The sequence below is a fragment of the Cimex lectularius genome, unplaced genomic scaffold, assembly GCF_000648675.2.
Source record: "Cimex lectularius strain Harlan isolate CLEC.00 unplaced genomic scaffold, Clec_2.1 scaffold13, whole genome shotgun sequence".
NCBI classification, from domain to species: Eukaryota; Metazoa; Arthropoda; class Insecta; order Hemiptera; family Cimicidae; genus Cimex; species Cimex lectularius.
Genome location: NW_019392649.1, coordinates 2,674,675 through 2,697,223, shown reverse-complemented (window position 1 = coordinate 2,697,223; position 22,549 = coordinate 2,674,675). Strand labels below are relative to the sequence as shown.

The 22,549-nt window shown below is 32.8% G+C and overlaps 1 long non-coding RNA gene across 1 annotated transcript; it reads left to right on the top strand.

Annotated features, from left to right (window-relative positions):
- Positions 1-12,377: 12,377 nt before the first annotated feature.
- Positions 12,378-15,253, top strand: LOC106664459. The gene is made up of 3 exons (XR_001340183.1): positions 12,378-12,593; positions 13,123-13,515; positions 15,054-15,253. It is a non-coding gene; the product is annotated as an uncharacterized LOC106664459 (long non-coding RNA).
- Positions 15,254-22,549: the final 7,296 nt, after the last annotated feature.

Below are 22,549 nucleotides of genomic sequence, written 5' to 3'. Positions count from 1 at the left end.
AATGTGTGTTACAAATTTTGCATTTCTACATCTACTATAATAAATATATAATAATAACAGTAATATATGGTTAGAATATTGTTTAGCAACTTACAGTGATTTTTTGTTTTTTTGCACACTGGAAATCGCCTTAAATAAAATGTTTTCAAAAAATTATATTTTTTTCACTTTCAAATGCCTAAGATTTTTTTAAATGATAATAATACATACAGATGACCACAGCAGAATGGATTGTGTAAACCTAATACAGTAAAAAAGATACCTTTGGTGAATGTATGCTTCTCAGTAAAATCAGGTTCAACGTGTTGAAAGTCTACAAAAGTTCAACAGGAACCCAGGTGACCCCGAAATCTATATTAATTGTATTTGATGTGTCTTGCTAGATTATTGTAAATGTTTTAAAGAAATGCAAAAATCAATTTTTAAAAAAATATAAACCAGTTTCATAGAAATCAAGCTTTAAAAAGAATTGATCGATGCTGCCTAACTTGAAAGAATTATACTAGTGTCCCAGTGCAGTATTGTTTTTTCTATTGTTTTCCATACACTGAAATATCTTATTTTTTCACTTGCTCATGTACTCAAATTTTGTGGCAGCTGCATTTTTTGCATTATTTTCTCTCAAATTGCCAAAAAATGACCTCTTTCTTAAAACATAAAACGTTGATCTGCATAATAATCCATTTCAGTAGAGATCAGAAGGAAGCCAAATGAACCTGCATTTACCATTTCTGACGAAAGGCCAAAAGAAGGTGTTATTCATTTTCCGGCATTAGGGGAATTCTTTACCACCGACCTCTTCCTGATAATGCCGGTCAGTTCCATCAAACCCTGCTTCCATCTAGATCAAATGAATACAGCTATCAATAAAATTCGGCCGGCATTAAAAATACAAATAATGTAACTTTTATGTCTATATTACAACTATTATAACTAAGTAAGTTAAAAATGATTAGTATACAAAGGCTAACGTTAAAAAAAATTATAATATCGCATAAATTACCATGATTATTCAGAAATCGTGAGATGCGGTCTGGTGTGATGTAGGTTTTAGAAAAACATTTTCTTTATAGTCCCAACGTTTCAATCTTTATTGAGATCATCTTCAAGGCCTGGGATTTACAAACATTGTTTAATTTGTTAAATTGAAACAATGTTTGTAAATCCCAGGCTCTGATGATGATCTCAACAAAGATCGAAACGTTCGCACGATAAAGAAAATGTTTTTCTGAAACCTGCATCACACCAGAACGCATCTCACGATTCTGAATTACCATCGACTAACGGTCAATAATCACCACACATAAATTACAATGCTGCTGTTATAATCAATTGATTATCATATATTTGATTTTCTCCTGATTTCTTCTTCCATTGTTCAGTCTGTTAAAACTGCAGGTTGTACCAGAGTCATTATCTATTGGGTGTCACCAATAATTTGTTATTGTTGAATGCCCAAAACTTTTGCTTTACATGGAAAAATTTATTTTATTATTTGACTACTCTATGATCCTTTTTTTATATCATTTCTAATGAAGGTAGGTTTAATAGTGTTTTTACAGGTGTTTCATGGTTTTATCAAAATTAATATTGTAATATATAGCCACATTTTGCAATATTTGGGTATTTCGGGAATTTTCGTTAACCAATATTCTACATCATTAATGACTTATACAAATTAGATTTAAAACCGTAAAAAACAAATATACCAGTTTTTGTTTTAGTAGTTTTAGTTTTTTCAATAAACCAACTACATTTAGCATTGAACTAACAAGATAACTAGTAGATTTTTTAATTATTCTTTGATCTCAAATAAACGTGTTAAAAATTACATGGTAAAAGAAAAAACGCATACTGAAATTAAGAAGCGATAATGTTGATGATTCGAAAATCTCATGCTTTATGCCTCTTTCAATAATATCGACTATCGATAATAAAAATCCGATATTTATTGTTACCAAAATTATTCCAATAAATTTCCACTAATATTTACGCTTTTGTATCACTGTTTGTATCAATATAGATATCGCAATGACAATAGATATATAAAGCCGATATACAGTTATGTTGTCCTGCAACTTAGCTATTTGTATCGATGTTTCGTCCCACTAATAAATGACACGTTTTACGGTAACGTACACGCACGTAAACCAAGATGGGAGTTGCTTTTATGACCGGCTCACAAAAGTGCAATTCGCTTTAGCACTGCTCAAATTACGGCCGTACTGATAGTTCGCAAAAGATAGATAACAGTGAAAGTAATCCGAACATTTAGAGAATTTAACGTATTTTTTTAATAACATGACCTGAAAAAATCATTGTATTTTTGGGGTTTTCTGTAGGTTTTTTGATAGAAAGGGTCCAGTATTCATTAATTGTTCTACTTGTATGAGAAATTTTGTTGAAGTATTCCACTTGTTCGTAGTCGATTTCATTCTTGATTGGTGATTAACGGTAGACTAGGTAGAAGAAACAAAGTCAAATCTTTTAGAGCAATGTTGTACATATTCGCTTGTTTTACAGAAAATATCTGTTTTTGATTCTATGACACTTTAAGGAGGATTTAAATATTACATTTGATACCCAGCAAAATATTAAATGGTAATAAATTCCATTTACGTTTTAGTGGTCAATTGACCGTGTTACTTCTTTCAATTAATTGCTCTTTCTATTGGTTTTGGTTGAGATAAAAACTCAGCGTCAAGAGCAGGATTCGAACCCACGACCTTCGGCTCGTGACACTGACTTTTTATCTCAACCAAGACCTTAGAAACCTAGAAAGAACAATGAGTTGAAAGAAGTAATTTGGTCAATTGACTACTAAAACCTAAATGAAGTAATATTTAATAAGTAAAAGAAATTTTACTTCACTTAATAGTTCATGTGAACAAATAATATGAATGTACAGTACTGAAAATAAAAGGCAGATACAAAGAACTTACAGAATCGTTTAGAGACAATGACGGAAAATCCAACTTTCTCAGAAAACTGCCATTGAAGCCTCAACAATACAAACCAACATTAAACTGAGAAAACACAACGTAATAAATGGACAGAACAAATTGTTAAATTACCAATCTAAGAACACCTCATATATAACAACAACACAACTCTATAAAAAACAATTCTTACTATGTAAAATCTTGGTTGAGATAAAAAAGTCAATGTCACGAGCGGGATTCGAACCCACGACCTTCGGTTAAATACGCCGCTACTCTACCATTTGAGCTATCGTGACTTGGATCCACTCAGACACCAACTCTCCATCTCAACATACAATCGTTCACTAATAGCTCCCCGTGGCCACTTCATAAGTCGCTAACAATCCAATCCTGATAACACGACATTTGAAAATAGAAAAAAAAAGGAAAAATTCGAATTTGTATGTTGGGATGGACAGTTGGTGTCCGAGAGGATAGAAGTCTTGATAGCTCATGTGGTAGAGTAGCGGCGTACGAGCCGAAGGTCGTGGGTTCGAATCCCACTCGTGACACCGAGTTTTTTATCTCAACCAAGACCTTTCATAGAAAGAGTAATAAATACCGTTTTCTTATACGTTTTAGAACAGTATTTTCTTTTTATTTAGACTTCTATTTTTGCATTTCAGTTTATTATGATAAAGAAAACAGCCAATCTTTGTTTTCAGATATTTAAAAAAATAAAAATCCGTTTAAAATCATTAAACATGGCACCTATTAGCTCAAAATAACAGTTTTTTTTGGAAAGTAGTCAATTACGTGTATTTATTGACTTAGAAAAACACATTTCATGTGTCACAACCAACGGATTAGAAAGATGAACTTAAAAAACTTGCAATCTTTACAGAACGGATTAGAATATGTTAGGGTTCGGTTTAACAAATACACTAGTTACATGAATGTAGTAAATCCTTTGTAATAGTTTTAGTTTAATGTGCTAATATTAGAAAAAGAGAAAATAGCTTATTTGTTAAGAATACAAATTCGGCCTTGTTTTTTGTTGAAATATAAACATTTTCCAACGGTTTATCATTACTCTGATTTCATCTGTAGGAGAAAAAACATCACAAACAGTAATTTGATTTAGTTGTAAAATGCCTCAAGTGCTGAAATAAATTTACCTTATAGCAGAGCTCCCCGAGCAGTAATTTGTTTTTAATACCGTGAACAAAAAGTGGAGCCATTTTACATCCTGTGGTTCTCCTACAGAAGGAAATTGAGGGCAGGCAAGCGTCCCTGGTGAGTGCTTGTCCAGCCTCTCTTGTATTTACAACACTTTGAACCAAAGTGGAAAGTCAGCTGTTAATTACGCTTGAATAAACTTTATACCGCAGTACCAGCATAATTTTTAACTTGTTTTAAAGTGATTCTCTTAAAGACAAATGGCCTAACTTTGGATTAAGTTCTTTTCTTCTTTAGAAGTTTATTTTATTTCATTGATTTAATGCCGTTTTGTTCTTTTTATACTGAAGATTGTACCTAATGGATGTTATTCAATTATAAAAATTACACTTAAGATCAATTTGTGATTTTAAGATTTTTTCGCGATCCGAAGTTTTATTATCTAAAATAAAAATAACACGGCCCTCTGCGTTTTTGTACTTTATTTCCTCACTCGTATTTTTCAATCTGAAGCCATTTGAATGTTTCTGTCTGTTAACTGACTTTCTGCTTTTCAATAAAAACTAAGTCGATCCTAAAATGCTAGCTCATCATCAGTACGTCTGGTTGTCAACTGGAGACACAAAACATACAATACATTTAATATGTTGGCGAATTCAAGTAAATTGATTTCTTCAGAGTTTAGATCGGGCACGATGGAAGGTGACGATGAGGAGGTGACTTCGTGTTTTCCAAAATGGCAGACAGTTGAAATGAGACGAAGAGTACGTGTTGGAAACTGTCTCTCACACCTTCGTTTTTGTACTCCTACAATAAATATTTAATTTAATGATTATATTATTATTTTTGTAACGAGAGTTCGCAACAGCAGAGGTCGTATAAACTCTCAGAGTACAGGTGTTTTTGAAAAAAAGCCCATTTGTAAGTATGTCGGGTTTGAATGCAGGACCGCTGGATTCGAACCCGGGACCTTTACCTTACAGTGATTAGCGCAGGGTCAACGCCTAAATCGTAGCGGCCACCGATGCCCCCACTATATACTTGTTATTCCAATTTGTAATCTCATAAAACGTGAACATTGTGGACACAATCAAAACCAACAAAAATTCAGAATTACAATGATTATAAACACATAGAATTTGCGTCAAACTCAAAGAGGTTATGAATTTGCAAAGTGGAACATCGGACATAGAAGAAAAGAGAAATGGAAGAGAAACGGCTATTTTCATCCCCATTTTGTTGGCTATAAAAATTCGTATATGCGTGTTTTTTTTCATTTATGTACATGTTTCGTAAAAAAAAACTATAATGTTGGATTATAAACATAAGTATAAAATATAAATACCATATAAAGTCATAATAATTTATAAAAATGCGAAATCCGAAAAGAGAAACTGAGATTTTTTTTCACTTAAAATGAACTAAATAAAAGTAAAAATGAACAAATAAAAGTAAATATAAGGAGTTTTTGTTTCGAATAGCACTTTTCAGTTTTCTCAAATTTATTCGAATTTTTAATGAGATGAAAAATTGTTATACCATTGAATGTTTGTCTGCTAATGTTTGAATGAGAGCTGTGCATGCAAGATTTCTTTCTTTTTCAGTAATTTTTGAGCCTGCCGGAGCGGAAAAATGAAATGAAGAAAATACAAATTGCGGGGTAATAAAGTACAATGCCAAAAATCTTTGTTTTGGTATTTCAACAATAAATATTTAATTTAATGATTATATATTTTTTAACGAGGGTTCGCAACACCAGCGGTCATATAAACCCTCAGGGTACCGGTGTTTTTGAAAAAAAAAAAAAAAAAAATTGGAAGTCTGTCGGTTTCGAATGCGGGGCCGCTGGATTCGAACCCCGGACCTTTACCTTACAGTTATGAGCGCCGTGTCAACGCCTAGACCGTTGCGGCCCCCATTTTAATGATTATACTATCTACAAAGTATTATTTCAATTGATAATTGTTCTTAATTCAAGGCAGTTGAATAGAGTAGGACCGATTTTTATGAGGATTATCGAAGGTAATTTTTCTAGTAATTAACGTCGTTAGAATTGATCTTTAATAAAAACAATACTTACTGTACTTGCCCCTGAATTTATTTGTGCATTTGATAATATGTTTTGATAAATATAAATAAATAATAAATCTGTATAGAACCCGATCTAGACACCCGAAGAAGGGACGGACGTTTCCGCTTGTTTCATCTTCCCAATAAGGCGTCTTCCGATATATAGAGAATGTTTCAGGATTAAATGTTAGTACTGCAATAGTGGAGTGAGTGCTCGAACTACTATAAAACGTAGTTCAGTGCAACCGGAACGAATTTTGTATCTTGACTCTTTCCTGATGATTTTTGCGATTTTAGTTGAAAATCAATTTTTTTTTATACATAAAATCGTAATTTCTCTACTATATTCTTTCTTTCGCAAACGACATTAAATTTTCCACAAGGTGACATTTTTGTTTAAAAAAAAATCGCGTTCCGAAGAATAGTAGCTGCTCAAAGAATAACCAATGGCAATACATTTTTTTTTCTTTTTTTTTAATACTCAATTTTGGCTCGTGCAATGACTTTTCCATTAAATTGTTTTGAGATTTCTCCGAGGTTGCCTTCCTTTGTAAGTATTCCAAGGACACACCCACTTTCAGCTTTTATAGAACTTTTCGTAGTGAAATCTCTGCAAGATTGAAAAGTTGAAAAACGTGATATAGAACCAAAGGAGAGCAGCAACCCAAGAACATCGGAACTGTCATATTTTTAATAAAAACATTTATTAGCTGACAACAAAAATCAGATCCATTTCCCTTCCTTCTTTCCCTCATGTCATTGCATGTGACTTCGATTTTATCTATGAGTTTACAATGCACTTTTAAGAGTTCCCCAGGTGTAAATAGTCTAATGGGGCCAAATCAGGGCTCCTCGCTGGCTTGCCACGAGAGGAATGTACCTTATTTTTGTTACCAATAAATAAATGTTTTTGTTAAAACATTTATTACGTACGATGTTCTTGGGTTGCTGCTCTCCTTTGGTTCGATATCACGTTTTTCAGCCTTGCAATGGAGATTTCACTATGAGAAGTCCTAAAAAATGTAAAAGTGAATTTGGATTTGGAATACTTATAAAGTAAGGCCATCTTGGTGAATTTCCCGAAAATTGTGATAGAAAAAACATTGAACGAGCCACAATTGAGTATTTCAAAAACCATTTGTTATTCTTTGAGCGGCTATTGCGTATTCGGAAGCGAGAATTTTTTGACAAGCATGTTACCTTGTAACAAATATAATGGAGTTTGCAAAATAAAGTCAGATTTGTATTTTAATAACCCTAAAGTTGAGATATTACGGTTTGTTGTAAAAAAATCTCATTTTAGAGTAAAACCACAAAAATGTTAATATCTCAAGAAAAGTCAAGACAAAAACCTCGTTCTGTGGATACTGAACTAAGTTTTATTTAGTGAACCCACGATCGCAATATCGACATTTAACCCTGTTATCCTATGAAGCATCACCACTATAAAAACATACATGTTTGATCAAATTCTCTTCCATGAATGTTCTCTATCATTATTATTCGGCTATTCTTCGAGGCGGGGTTGAACAATTCCTTCCTAGCAAGGTAATAAATTACACTTTATTAGGTTTTGTGGTCCGCTTGACCAAATAAATTCTTTTCAATTAATTGAAGTGAGAGATAATCAATTGAGATAAAAAAGTCAGTGTCACAAGCGGGATTCGAACCTACGACCTTCGGCAAAAAGGAGGGAAAATTCAAAAGGTGGGGTTGATATGGGAAGTTAGTGTCCGAGTGGATCGAAGACGCGATAGCTGAAGTAGTAGAGCAGCGGCGTATTTAGCCGAAGGTCGTGTGTTCGAATCCCGCTTGTGACACTTACTTTTTTATTTCAACCAAAACCTTAATTAATTGAAACTAATAAATTACATTTACTCCATTAAATTAACATAAACACAACAACTGACACAAACATGGAATTCTGGTCACATTCAATTTTTAAAATTATTCGATATTTCTTGGGGCAGGGTTGAACACTCCATTCTCGCTAATAAGATACTTTTACTCTCCAGACGTCATACACTTACCCTAGAGTACTCAAAATTCCTTGGGGTTGAGTCACAAATCATTAAAAACAAGACATGACAAATTAAATTTTTATGTGTCATAAGAAAGTAGTAGAAGCATTTAATTGAAATTCGATGGATAAAAGTTATAAAAAACAAAGCTTACAGTAAACTGGAAAAAAATTATTCTCTCTTTAGATAGATAATAAGAGATATTTAATATTTTTAAAAGTAAGAATTTACTACTTTATTTAATATTAATCAAAATATTAATTTTTAAAATGTGTAAAGTTTTTCGTTTTGCAAATCCTAATGAATTTTATTGCGGTTTTAAATAAATTGAATAATGTATTTTTTAAATTAATGTATGCAATAAATAACCAACCAAAGCTTCTGTAATGAATGTACATCTCGGTTGCAGTAATAAGGCTTAAAGAGGAAAAATAATCCTATCTGGCAGGGCTGAATTAGTCATTGCGAAAAGAGCCGTTAGCAGGATTAACTTAAGCAGGTTTCAGTTTAAAAATAGTCACGTTTCGGGGATATGAATTTTTGTTCAAAATATGCCGACTCTCCGGTCCAAACGTTGTATAATAACTTAACGTAGGAGAATCAAGGTAGTCGAGGGCGGGGGGACATGACATAATAATGCCTGATTCGGCTGGAGGTTCAATTTTCTTTTAGGCTAAATGAAAGCAATTTGGCTTCCACTCTTAAAACGTAGGAATTTATGTTGATTGATGGAGGCTTTAGTTAAGGCTTCCTCGGGCATATTAACAGGAGAGAATTAGGCCGGCCGACCTCAGGGGGTCCTACCTTTACTACGGCATAAATTTCAATAAACCCTTTCCCTCCTCTAGGCCAAAACCTAAATATGTTTTCCGGTTAACGGCCTAACTCTTGATATTGATCAAACCATCCAACAGGGTGTTGCAAATTGGATACCCACGTTTTCAAAATTTTATACGGTATAAAAGTTGAACCGATGACCAATTTCAGTTAAGAAAAAATAACAATAATAATCCATTTAAGTTTTAGTGGTCAATTGACCAGGTTACTTCTTTCAATTAATTAATCTTTCTATGTAATGTCTTGGTTGAGATAAAAAAGTCAGTGTCACGAGCGGGATTCGAACCCACGATCTTCGGCTCAATACGCCGCTGCTCTACTCTCTTGAGCCGAAGGTCGTTGGTTCGGATCCTGATCGTGACACTAACTTTTTCATTTTAACCAAAACCTTCTATCTTAGGCTAGCTATATACCTTGTGAGTGCTATAAAGCTCTGACTCCGAACATTCACTCATAAACTTATCGATCCTATATAATATCCTATATATCATAAACTTATCCAAAGCTTAATTAATTTATCCTTTTAAAATACTTAATTTGGAGAGCCAACTGTTTGCACAAACCCATTTAAAATTATGAAAAAAATTTCTGTTCTTCAATTAGAATTAAGTATTTTTGTTCCATAATTTAAACATTTCCTATAATCTTGTATGATCAATAACAATAAAAGTAATGGAGTCAGACTAGCTCTCCATCTCAACCTCCATCTGTTCGAATTTTTCTTCTTTTTGCCATATGCAAACATTCCAGGTTGAGATGGAGAGTTGGTGTCCGAGAGAATCGAAATCTCTATAGCTCAAATGGTGGAGTAGCGGCGTATTTAGCCGAAGGTCGTGGGTTCGAATCCCGCTCGTGACACTGATTTTTTATCTCAACCAAGACATTACATAGAAAGAATAATAATAGAAATGTTAATTCTTTGCTACGGATTATTTTCATTCTCTTCCATCATCTATTTATAATGCTTTCTTTGGCTAATTAATATAATTTTTTTGAATCCATGAATTAATAGTGATTACTAATAGATCATGAGTGGCAATGCTACAAGAAGTTTACAAATTACCTTTCTGCAATTTTTTTCAAGCCGAGAGGAGCAAAGGAAGAGACAACTTTCGCCAATTTTCAATAGACCGATTGAATCTCTTGAACCGAGAATGATCCTTGGCAGGTGTTCCACTTGTTGCATGTTCAGAAATAAAAAATAGATTTTCAATACGATTTTAAATTCTATTCCCTCGGACAGTAACGATAACTTTTGCTTCTTATATTAGTATAAGTAAGTCAACCTTTCCCAATCGAGATATACATATAAATAATAATATATTTTAAATAAAGAAAAAAATAATATAAGAAACTAATGACATTTAAGAGATGACAGATTTCAGTATAGGCTAAATGTATATATGTTTTTCAAATTTCTGCTATTTATTTAATATTTCAAGAAACTTTTCATACTTATAGGGGCCAATTAGTACTAAAGTACTTAGCTGATGAGTTTTATAAATATGAATGTAATTTGATTATTAAATTTTGAAACAATAAATAAAAGTAGTGATTATTTGGAAATCATGAGATGCGTTCTGGTGTGAAGGTTTAGAAAAAATTTTCTTTATCGTGCCACCGTTTCGACCTTTATTGAGATCATCTTCACGATCTGGGATTTGTTAACATTGTTTAAATTTTACAAATAAATTTAGGATGTGAGAAAAAATGAATTTATACGATGCTAGAAATTTTAGATCCAATCAAAGTATTTGTACTCACTCAAAGTGTTTGTTTTCTGTGTAGATGCGTCATTCTAGTGTGTCGAGTTGAGAGTGCCAGTGAGATATTGATGTTTAATCTATTTACCTATCTATACCTGTCTATACCTATCTATTTATTTATTTATTCTTAGAGTGTCGATACATGTGAGTTCATGTGCATATGTATGCAATAACCTATTTATCAGTGAATGTATGTACATATTTATTTATTATCAAATTTATTATCTATTTATCATCTAATTTATTATCTTATTATCTAAGTTATTATCTAATTAAATATTTATTATATTTATTTATACTACTTATTCATCCTATTATTTTACTTTTTAAATAATACATATAATGTTTATACTTAATTTATAAATATGTATATATAAGTTATTTAAATTTGTTGTCTCTCAGAAAGGTGATTCTCACTTAAAGTAGTTTTAAATTGTTCACATAATTTAAAATCATTACTATGAATCAAAAGTGACAGCGGGTTATTCTTATAATCAGTTTTCCCCCGCTAAACGCAGTAACAGGCTAAAAAATACAAAATGATTACAATATTAAGGTTGTAGAAGGTTATAAAGCCCAGTTCGTTCGCACTTCTAACGCAAATGTAAAAAGAGTCAGGTTGCAATCTGCACATATGTAAATATTTGGTCAAATATACTAGTTTTTCTTCTTCTTCTTCTTCTAGAGGTTCGTACTTTTTAAAAGTTTATATTTGATTACAGTTCGGTTTTTTATATGAAAGCTTCTGGAAATCAATTTTTAACAAACTACAAACTTTATGTATATATAGATCTTTTAAAAACGTTTTAGTTTTCTTCCTGTCAACATCTTATCTAAGGAACTTTTTGAAAAATAAGTTTTAATCTATCCAGGTTTATCACTAACACGGCATTTTCTATAACTATTTACAGCAAGTTAAATCGTAAACAACTTAAAGTGTGTATATTTATTTATTATTTGTAAATCATGAGATGCGGTCTGGTGTGACGTAGGTTTTAGAAAAACATTTTCTTTATCGTGCCAACGTTTCGACCTTTTTTTAGAACATCTTCAGCGCCTGGGATTTGTAAACATTGTTTAAATTTTACAAATACATGTAGGATGTGAGAAAAAATGAATTTATACTTTGCTAGAAATTTTAGATCCAATCAAAGTATTTGTACTCACTCAAAGTATTTGTTTTCTGTGCAGATGTGTCATTCTGGTGTGTCGAGTTGAGAGTGCCAGTGAGATATTGATGTTTTATGTTTATATACGTTGGATTTTTAAGGAGTAGGGAAAGAAATAGGAATATTATTCCATTTTCTATGATGAGTCGGCTTCTTTGAAGTGAAAGGAGCCGACAATGGGAAAAAATGGGTAATTGTTTGACGTTGTTATCCTTTGAGGGTTACATATACTGAGACAATTAGGGAAAGGAAAGCCAAATTGTTGAATAATAAGACTATGTAGAAATGTTTGTTTTATATGTTCTATTATATATTTTGTGTGATGTGATGATGATATATGTATGTTATCGATATCGAATTTGATTAATGATATTAGCGTAGCTGCAGCTGAGTTTACATGTGTCTGTTCTGTAGTTGACGATGCGTTTATCAGTTGATGTAAAACATTTCTAAACAGTTAAGTTTATGTTTGTTTTGTTCTGTGTGTAATATTTTTGGATAGTTGAAGTTGAAAATCTGTTGGTGTTGAAAATGGTGGGTAGCCAGTAAAGTCCGATTTTGTTTGGTATTTTTGCAATCATAGATATGTTGCTTTACCCTCTTATCCAGATATTGGGATGTAAGACCGATGTAAGTTGGACATTCATTCCTGACTAAGTACGCTATTAACAGCAGTTCCCACAGATCAAATTTAAACTACATTAGATATACTAAACTGCTCTCACCCACGCCTACAATTTACATATGAAATCGAAAACAACAAACAACATTCCACACATAAAACATTTCTACATAGTCTAATTTTTCAACAATTTGTCTTTCCTTTCGTTAATTATCCCCGTCTATATAATCCTGAAAGGATAATCAGGCCGAACCATTACCCATTTTTTCCCATGGTCGGTCCCTTTCACCTCAAAGAAGCCGAAACTTCATATAAAAATGGATTTCTATTTTTACTTCCTTCCCCACCCTTTAAAAAACGTATATAAACATAAAACAATAATTTCCCACTGGCATTCTCAAAATGACACACAGTCAGAAAACAATGGCTCTGAGTTAGTACAAATACTTAGAGTCTCAAATTTCTATCATTGTATAAATTCATATTTTCACATCCTATATGTATTTGTAAAATTTAAACAATGTTTATAAATTCCAGATTCTGAAGATGATCTCAATAATGAGGGAAACGGTGGAACGATAAAGAAAATGTTTTTCTAAACCTACGTCACACCAGACCAAATAATCGAGAAAAAAATTGAACAATTTATTTAGAACGGTAGTTCATAGTCTTTATACGATTTATAATGGAAAGTCAATTTGCGTTCTTAACTTTCAAACGTTTCTTACAAAAATTTTGAGCGAAGAGAAAAACGGTCAACCTATTTTTTGTTTATGTTCTGTACAGTGGGTGAGCAAACTTCGTCTAAGATTCCACTAACAGCTCAAACGGGTTAACAAGGATTGTACATCGGACGTCATTAAGGAAGAAGAAATCCTCACAGTAAATAGTTTCTGTTTAAACTTCGAGTTTGTCTTGGAGACAGCTTAGGTATGATTTTGTTTGTTCTACATTCTGCCTTGTTTGCTCGACCTCGCAGGGGCCGCTCTTCTGTTTACTCCCTGGGGGGTCGATCTATATTTTATAGGATTCATTTGTCCTGAGCCTGTCTGCCTCGTCCGGCCGCCTTTTTTCTTCCTTTTACCCAATAAATTTATTAAAACTTTCTTATTAATTTTATTTATATAATTACGTCTTTATTATCGGTTGAAAAAAGTTAGCTTTTAACTTGTCATAACTTGCAAAAATCACCTTACTGTTTATGGGACGGTACTACCTACAACAGGACACTTTGTATTAACTTAGAGTAAATTGGTTATCTAAAAATATAGTTATTTTATTAACAATCTTTTTTTGTTTAATTCAAAAGGATTCATTCGACTTTATATCGTATCTAACTATTTACATTTATGCATGCTGTTAGGCACTACATAGCCATTTATGAATATTCCTTCTGGGTGCTAAAAGGTGCTTTATTAATCAAACGGTAAAGTTCAATAACGTTACTGTGAAATTCAAATATTTGTGGGTGAATAAGGTAAACTATATACAAGCATCGTCTTTATTAATATAGGCCAAGTTATGTTAGTTATGACCCTGGAACCTTAATGGGACTTTGTCTTCTTGCGGTCTAACGGTTCCTGAACATCGATAGAATTTGCTTCGTATATGTAAATATGTAAATTTGAACACGGTCGTTTGTAATCTTCAACGAGGTATTTTAAATCATTTCACATACTTTGCAATTTCCAAACTGGTGGGTTTGGGTTTATGACAAAAACGAAATAAATGAGATTGATCAAACAGGATAAAAGGACTATGATATTCCCAATGACATTGACTGTCTTTTCATCATTTTCGGTGTTAAAATATCGATAGAAACTCTAGAGAGTAAAAACTAGAGCGAGGATAGGCGGGCCAGGACGATAGAAAACATACAAAACATATTCACTACTTTTCGTGGTCCGCTTGACCAAATAATATCTCTCAATTAATTAATCTGTATTTAAGATATTAGTAGAGATAAAAAAGTCATGTCACAAGCGGGATTCGAGCCCACGATCTTCGGCTAAATACGCAGCTGCTCAACCACTTGAGCTATCGTGACTTCGATCCACACGGACACCAACTTCCCACCTCAACCTCACTATTGAACCACTAAAGCTCTCCGTTGTCATTTTATTTGTCTCCGAGAATCAAATAGATTACACGAAATTTGAAAAATAGCAAAAAGGAGGGAAAATTCGAAAGGTGAGTTGAGCTGGGAAGTTGGTGTCCGAGTGGAGCGAAGTCACGATAACTCAAGTGGTAGAGCAGCGGCGTATTTCGCCGAAGATCGTTGGTTCGAATCCCGCTTGTGACACTGACTGTTTTATCTCAACCAATACCTCAAATACAGATTAATTAATTGAAAGATACAAAATATATATCTATACACCGAGATATCAACAAATAATGTTACGATTTAAACATAAATTTGTATATTATATATTATATTTAAAAAATATATTTTTCATCAAAAACAACAGTTTTTTGTAGTTGAATCGTTGCAGTTCATTGTGGTATGACAACCATTGTCAGTTTTGACCTATCATGTGGTTTCCCAATGTTTGCGTGAAGGGTTGTCAGGTGAATAAGTAGGGTGGGGCGACGATACAAAACCCTGCAAGTGGTGAAAAGAGGACCAAGACAATCAGTAACGTAAACTGTAAGTCCACGACCCCCAGAAATCAACCCGGAATGTCACAATTGAACAATAAATTGATATATTCCATATTAAAATATAGTACTTTTTTATTATGCAAAATATTTGAAATTTCATAGTTTCCGTTCAATTTCTGATGTTCATTGTCTGTCTATCCTTGACCGTATTCCTGATTTTGCCTGTCATATTCGACACTACGTTATCAATATTTCAATGTTGAGAATAAGCAGAGGAGGATGCAAAATCTAAATGTGGTAAAACGTCAAAATCCGTCAGGCCGATCAGACAGACTAAACGTGCCACGCGAGGATAGACGGACCACGATGATCGAAATGAGGAACATTCAAGACTGTACACTGGCAGACTTCTACGCGGAATCTAAAAATTGAACAGTAATGCATTCTTCAAATACTCAGCTAGATTTTTAAACTACAATTACCAAACATTACGATATAATGATTGGACATTAGGGTTATCGGTGTATAAATTGGTTTAAACTAACGCTCAGATGGCTCTGACAGAACAAAACAGCCAGACTAAGTAGTCCGAAATTATGGTAAATTACCAAGAAATAAATCGGAATGTAGTAAATTCCATGAACATTTCTTATATCCAAAATATATTTTACAATTAAAAAATTAAAATTTAGCAAAGAAAACGTACACTATATATAATAATTTTAAGTGAGGCGGATATTAGTCGTACTACCCTTGGAATACATACCTGTGGTTAATCCATTATAGAAAGAAACAGGAAGCTTTGGACCTCCTGTCATAACGTTTAAAATATCTCATTCTGCAGTTTAATATTAACATGAACCCTTTTGATTTCGTGGTCCGATTGACCAAATAATTTCTTTCAATTAATTAGTCTTTATGTATGGTTATTGGTTGAAAAAAAATTCAGTGTCACTAGCGGGATTCGAACCCACGACCTTCGGCTAAATACGCCGCTGCTCTACCACTTGAGCTATCGTGACTTCGATCGGACACCAACTTTCCAACTCACCCCATCTTTCGAATTTTCCCTCCTTTCTGCCATTTTTCGATATTTTACCAAATCCGAAAGTGGTAGAGCAGCGGCGAGTATAGCCGAAGGTCGTGGGTTCGAATCCTGCTCGTGTCACTGATTTTTTTATCCCAACCAAGACCTTACATAAATATTAACATAAACATTGTCCGGTTCATTGATGTTTGATTTGCATTGCATGACGAAAATTTAAAATTAAAAGGAATACTTCGTATTTTCCACCAGCATACGTTTATGTAGTTTTGTAAGAAAAGAGTGGAAAAGTTAATTCTGAATGAAGGGGCAGCCCCTAGCATTGTTTCCTTTCTAAGTGCCTGAATTATTCTTATAAAAAAGAAGTAAACTGCATAATGACCTCCTTTATCCTTTGTGACTCCCGTTAAAGTTTTTTTTTACTGCAATGAGTTTAAATTTCGAATAATTTAAAACTTTTCCGCCTTATGAATCTTTTTTTCCTGCCGAGTTGCAAAGATCTGGAATCCTTTTTGTAAAAATTCTGCGGCCTCATGATTTGAGTTATCGAGGACGAATTGCTGAGGGTGATTTAGACCATTTTAACACGGTCACGTCGAACACCGTTTTAACATTAATGGTACAACTTCCGAAGAATGGGTTTGCGATGCAGTAGAAATTCGGAAATGGAAGTTTAGAAGGTTAATTCTTGAATGACTATCAAAGATAACTTCCATATCGTTTTCGTACGTGTTCTGAATAACTGCGGCTGGAAAGATTTAATGTGAAACTTGTAAGCTAAGGCGTTGTCAGAACCAGCTGCACTCTCCAACTTGAAATATATTTTATAGGGGCTTATTCTACTGGTGGACTTCTTCCTATTAGAAACCACTACAACACCTTTGTTTTTTCAAACATGAGAAATAATTTTTCTATGAAGAGCACAGTGAAAAAACACATATTAAACTAGAACTAGTTGATTGTTGTTTTGTAATAATAATTCAACTTAGAAACTTTACTTATACACTGTCTTAATTAAACAATACTCAAGGGAGTAAAAGTTGGGGAGAAGTGGAAATTGCAGGTTTTCAACTGTAATTTTGTTTTCAACATCTTCTGAATGTGGTTTGAATAAACCTATGAATATGCCTTTTTTTAAATGATTTGATTATATTAAAAAAAATTAAATTTGTTGTACCTTGTTCACCTCCCCGAGATGCAATATGTAAAAACATTTTTTATTATTCTTATTTTTTCTTTCACTTATAAATATAATTTTTTATATTTTTGTTGTCGCCAGGTTGATTTTTGAAAAAAGTCACGTTATCTGAACCGGTTTTGAAATGGTCATTGGCATTTCCATACAATCGAATTAAATTAACGAATCCGCTAATTAAATAGTTAACATTTGAAAATAAAAATGTGTACTTGAAAAATACTCGTCTTTACCGTAATGTTCAGGAGAGCTTATGGTTTAAAATTTTTATTTAAGCCATTTATATTTTAGTGGTCAATTGTCTAAGTTTCTTCTTTTAATTAATTATTATTTTTTATGTAAGGTTTTTGATTGAGATAAAATTATTGCATTCAAAATGGCAAAAAGTGGGAAAATTCGAACAGTTTTAGGTTGTGGTGGGGAGTTGGTGTCCGAGAGGATCGAAGTCACTATAACTCAAGTGGTTGAGCAGCGGCGTATTTAACGGAAGGTTATGGGTTCGAATCCCGCTAGTGACACTGACTTTTATTCAAGGTTGAGTAGTTTTTGGAAAAAATTGGGAGACAGTAGCAATCCGAAAACTGTTTATCTTAATAAATCGATTTTCAAATGGGTCTCACCATTTTTCAAAAAATTTGACTGAATTGATGAATTTGCAAATGAAAATGAGAGCTACTATTTGAAAAACAACAATTTGGTTTTTTACTTTTTAGAAAAAATTGAAAAACAAAATTTTTAAATTAAATATTTATTATTGCAATTTTTCAAAATAGAATTTATGATTAAAAAAACAACTTACATTGTGTTTTCTAGGCTGAAGCGTTTTTAGTAGTAATTAGACACCCTAAATTTCGGTCGTCTTACAGAATTAATAATAAAAAAAAACTAAATACAAAGTTTAACAAATAGTATTACTTTTATATTTACGTAAAAAAAGCAAGTTCAAATGTACCACCAATAAAAAAAATACTGATAAAATAAACTAAACTTTAGTTTTTCTTAATATTAAAATATTCTTTTAATAATTTATATGTAGGTTAAAAAATCTAAACCTTAAAGTTGAAGAAAGAAAATAAACATAATCTGAAAAATCAACAAAACATTTCAGGTTTATCTCAAAACTTGATCAACCAACGAATACCGAAATTGTGATGTTAATGCTGTATCAATTTATTTTATTATTTTATTAAATTTTTATAGAATTTAATAAAGTCAAACCATATTTTATGGAAAATATTAATATCAAGTATAATAGAATGAAAAATAAAATCGCACATTCATTTAACAATTTATTTCTAAACTTAAGGTTTTAACTAATTTCGTATCTATTGATTTAAATGCTAACTGTTAATAATTGATGTCTTATATGGACCTCCGCTATTCAGTACATGAATTGATCTGAATCAATATATTTGCACTCAAAGAATATTTATCATCCTGTAAGATTCATGCAAGAGAATATGCTGGCTAATGCATTGCGGTAATCCCTACATCCTCCAAATAATGAGTGACAATTCGCGCTACACGCTGTCCAGCATGGTCATGCATTAACTCGACGTTGTCCCAAAAAAATGGGCCAAATGGGACTCCAGTTTTCAAAAGAAATTTTTAAATGTACGTTCGTCCAAGATCCATTTAGTATGATAAGTTCCCTACGATGATTCCACTCTGTGTCATAACGACGCCTAGTACATGAAGTAAAATTTCTCCACTTCTTCTCACCCAGTCCAGGACATCTGAGTGCTACAAGACAAACCCGCACTCATCTCTGAAGAAAAAACCCCACCCATTGTTCAAGTATCCAAGCGAGATGATGATTTGCGTATTGCCTCCTTTCTACTTTATGCCTCGCCAGTAATAGAGAAACGACGCGGGACGTCGAGAGACTAGGCTATTCGCAAGAAGCGTTCTGCTGACTGTTTTAAAGCTTCCTCTTATATTACGGACTTTAGAGTTGACTATCCATCAAAGAAACCGTTAAATGAGGGTTCCGTTTGCGGTAAGAGGTATAAAACTATCGTCTCTAATCGTCGTAACCTTCTCTTAGATCGAGACATCCGGTGGCCCTAAACCGCTGCAGACGGTCTTAGCCCGTAGGGCGAGAACACAACAGGAATTGCGCTAAGTAATAGACGAAACGTCTGTCGTTTGCCTAAACATCTGCCTGGTGCACGTTTTCTCAACCTAAAACCATGCTTGTAAGAAACAATAATAATTTATTTACTTAAATGTTTCATTAAAAAAACGATTTAAAAAAACCAATTAATTCAGTCGATAAATAGACTGTGGATAGGATGAAATTCAAGTGATTTTATTTATTTTCTAAAGAGTGTGAACTTATTAGTAACACTCTACACATTCTTTTGGTTGTTATCAGGGTTCTGGTCAAACAAAATATTTTTAATTTTAAATCTTTGCCTAGCTTTCGGATCCTTCTCTAAAAAGAACAAGTGATACATTTAAATTTTGGCCAATTTAACATCAAATATATATAATTAGACGAAACACATTTTTGTACTTACTGATTTTTTGTCAGAAGCATATAAACTCAAATTCTTTTATTTTCATGTTAACACTGAATTTTTTTTTAAGATTCTAACCATATTAACTCAATCTTGTAAAAAAACTATATATTGATTTTGGTAGTGGTAATTTCAATAGCTAAATTTGTTATTAGTAAGTTTCAATTAATTAAGGTTTTTAGTTGAGATAAATAAGTCAGTGTCGTGAACGGGATTTGAACCAAGACATTCTGCTCAATACGCCACTACTCTAACCTCTTGAGCAGCGGCGTATTGAGCCAAAGGTCGTTGGTTCGAATCATGCTCGTGACACTAACTTTTTCATTTTTACCAAAACTTTACAAAAAAAAATCTATCATAGGTTAGCTGCGAATCTGAGTGCTATAAAGCTCCGATTCCGAACATTCACTTATAAACTTATCGATCCTATTGTCATCCAAAGCTTTAATTTATCCTTTTAAAATACTTTATTTCGAGAACCAACTGTTTGCAAAAACCTATTTAAAATTATTAAAAAATTTCTGTTCTTTAATTAGAATTAAGAATTTTTTGTTCCATAATTTAAACATTTCCCATAGGTTTGTTTGATCAATAATAATAAAAATAATGGAGTCAAACTAGCTCCCCTTTTCAACCTAAAACCGTTCGAATTTTTCCACTTTTTCTCATATGCATGATAGTGGTAATTTACAAATACGGTTTTTCAATGTTATTAGTAAGTTTCAATTAATTAAGGGTTTTAGTTAAGATAAAAAAGTCAGTGTCACGAACGGGATTCGAACCCACGTTCTTCGGCTAGATTCGCCGCTGCTCTACCACTTGAGCTGTCGTGACCTCGATACACTCGGATACTAACTTCCCATCTCAATCCCACCTTTTGAATTTTGGGAGATTTGTTGAGATAGGAAATTAGTGTCCGAGTGTCGAATTTTCCCTCCTTTTTGCCATTTTCCATTTTTTCGAGAGGTGAGGTTGAGATGGGAAGTTAGTGTCCGAGCGGATCGAAGTCACGATAGCTCAAATTTAGCGGCGTATTTAGCCGAAGGTCGTGGGTTCGAATCCCGCTCGTGACACTGACTTTTTTATCTCAACCAATACCTTTCATAAATATTAATTAATTGAAAAATGTTAATTGGTCAATCAGACCACGAACTGTAATGCATTATGAAATAAAATCTGTTTGAATTTTTTGTATGTTTAAAACTTTTGCAGTTTATCAATTGATTTATAGGAAGTATTAATATATTTTTGCGTTTTCCCTGCGCCTAATTGGCATTTAACTGTTTTGAGTTTTAATCGGACCGAGCTTATTTTCACCTAATACGATTAAAAGGCGTTTGCAGGAATTTTCCCTTCATTTTATCTAAGTGAATTGAAAGCGATTGAAAGTGAGAAAGGAGTGATATACGCTATCGGCCGTGTGGGGGCGTCGACGGGTGAAACAGTTGTTTGTATTCCCGTTCTGGAGTGCGGGGGCGGGTCGCTTATTTGTTAGGACAGGCCTGGTGGAGCTGGCTCACAATCGCCTTAGTGAAAACAAGTCTAGGCCAGATTGTGCCACTTTCAATAGCTTTTCCCAGAGTAACCGCCACTATTCTTTTAACTGCTCCCTTACGCTTCATGGGAAAATAGTTAGCTGTCGATTTCTGCCTCGGCTTTATTTAACGAATCTCCTCCGGATTTTATCTGCAAGTTTTTTCCGGTCTGTGGCCAGCTCAAGTAAAAAATATATAAAGAATTTCCCATTTTCTTTATTCGATCTCTAAAAGTCAATATCAACTAATATACTCAGCCTATTAATGGCGTGAAAACTACAAAAACTTATTTTCTTATTGACTGTTCAAATTTCTCAAAACGCTTTTGTCTATTGTCATCTCTAAAGTTATTATGATAAAACACAACACCGCATGTAACATCAGGAATAACAACAGAATAGACCACATAATATAAAAATCGTATGTGCTTCCAAAGACGTACATAAAGGTAAAACTACATGTCAAATACATACATCAAATGGTCCAAATAATAACACAAATACAAGGACAATACATCTAGCCAATGTAGTTAATAAATTACTCATAAAAGTGCGCTTAAGACCACATTTAAACAAGAAAAACCTACGAAACAAAAAATGCCTTGTCTACGAATGGAGAACAGAACACATGACAGACATAAAAATGAAAATTATATATATATTCATTTTTCAATATTTATATACAAAAAGCTTATAAAAACATTTAGGAAATATGAAAAATTAACTAACTGACTACTAAAAAATGCCCTGTAAATATTTATGTACAAAAAAGTATATGAAAAAATAACTAACTACTAAAAAATGCCTTGTATACGAATGGAGAACAAAACACATGACAGACATAAAAATGGAAACGATATGTATTCATTTTTCAATATTTATGTACAAAAAAGGATATGAAAAAATAACTAACTACTAAAAAATGCCTTGTCTACGAATGGAGAACAGAACACATGATGGACATAAAAGTGAAAACGATACGAATTCATTTTTCAATATTTATTTACAAAATAGCATATAAAAAATTTAGGAAATATGAAAAAAATAACTAACTACTAAAAAATGCC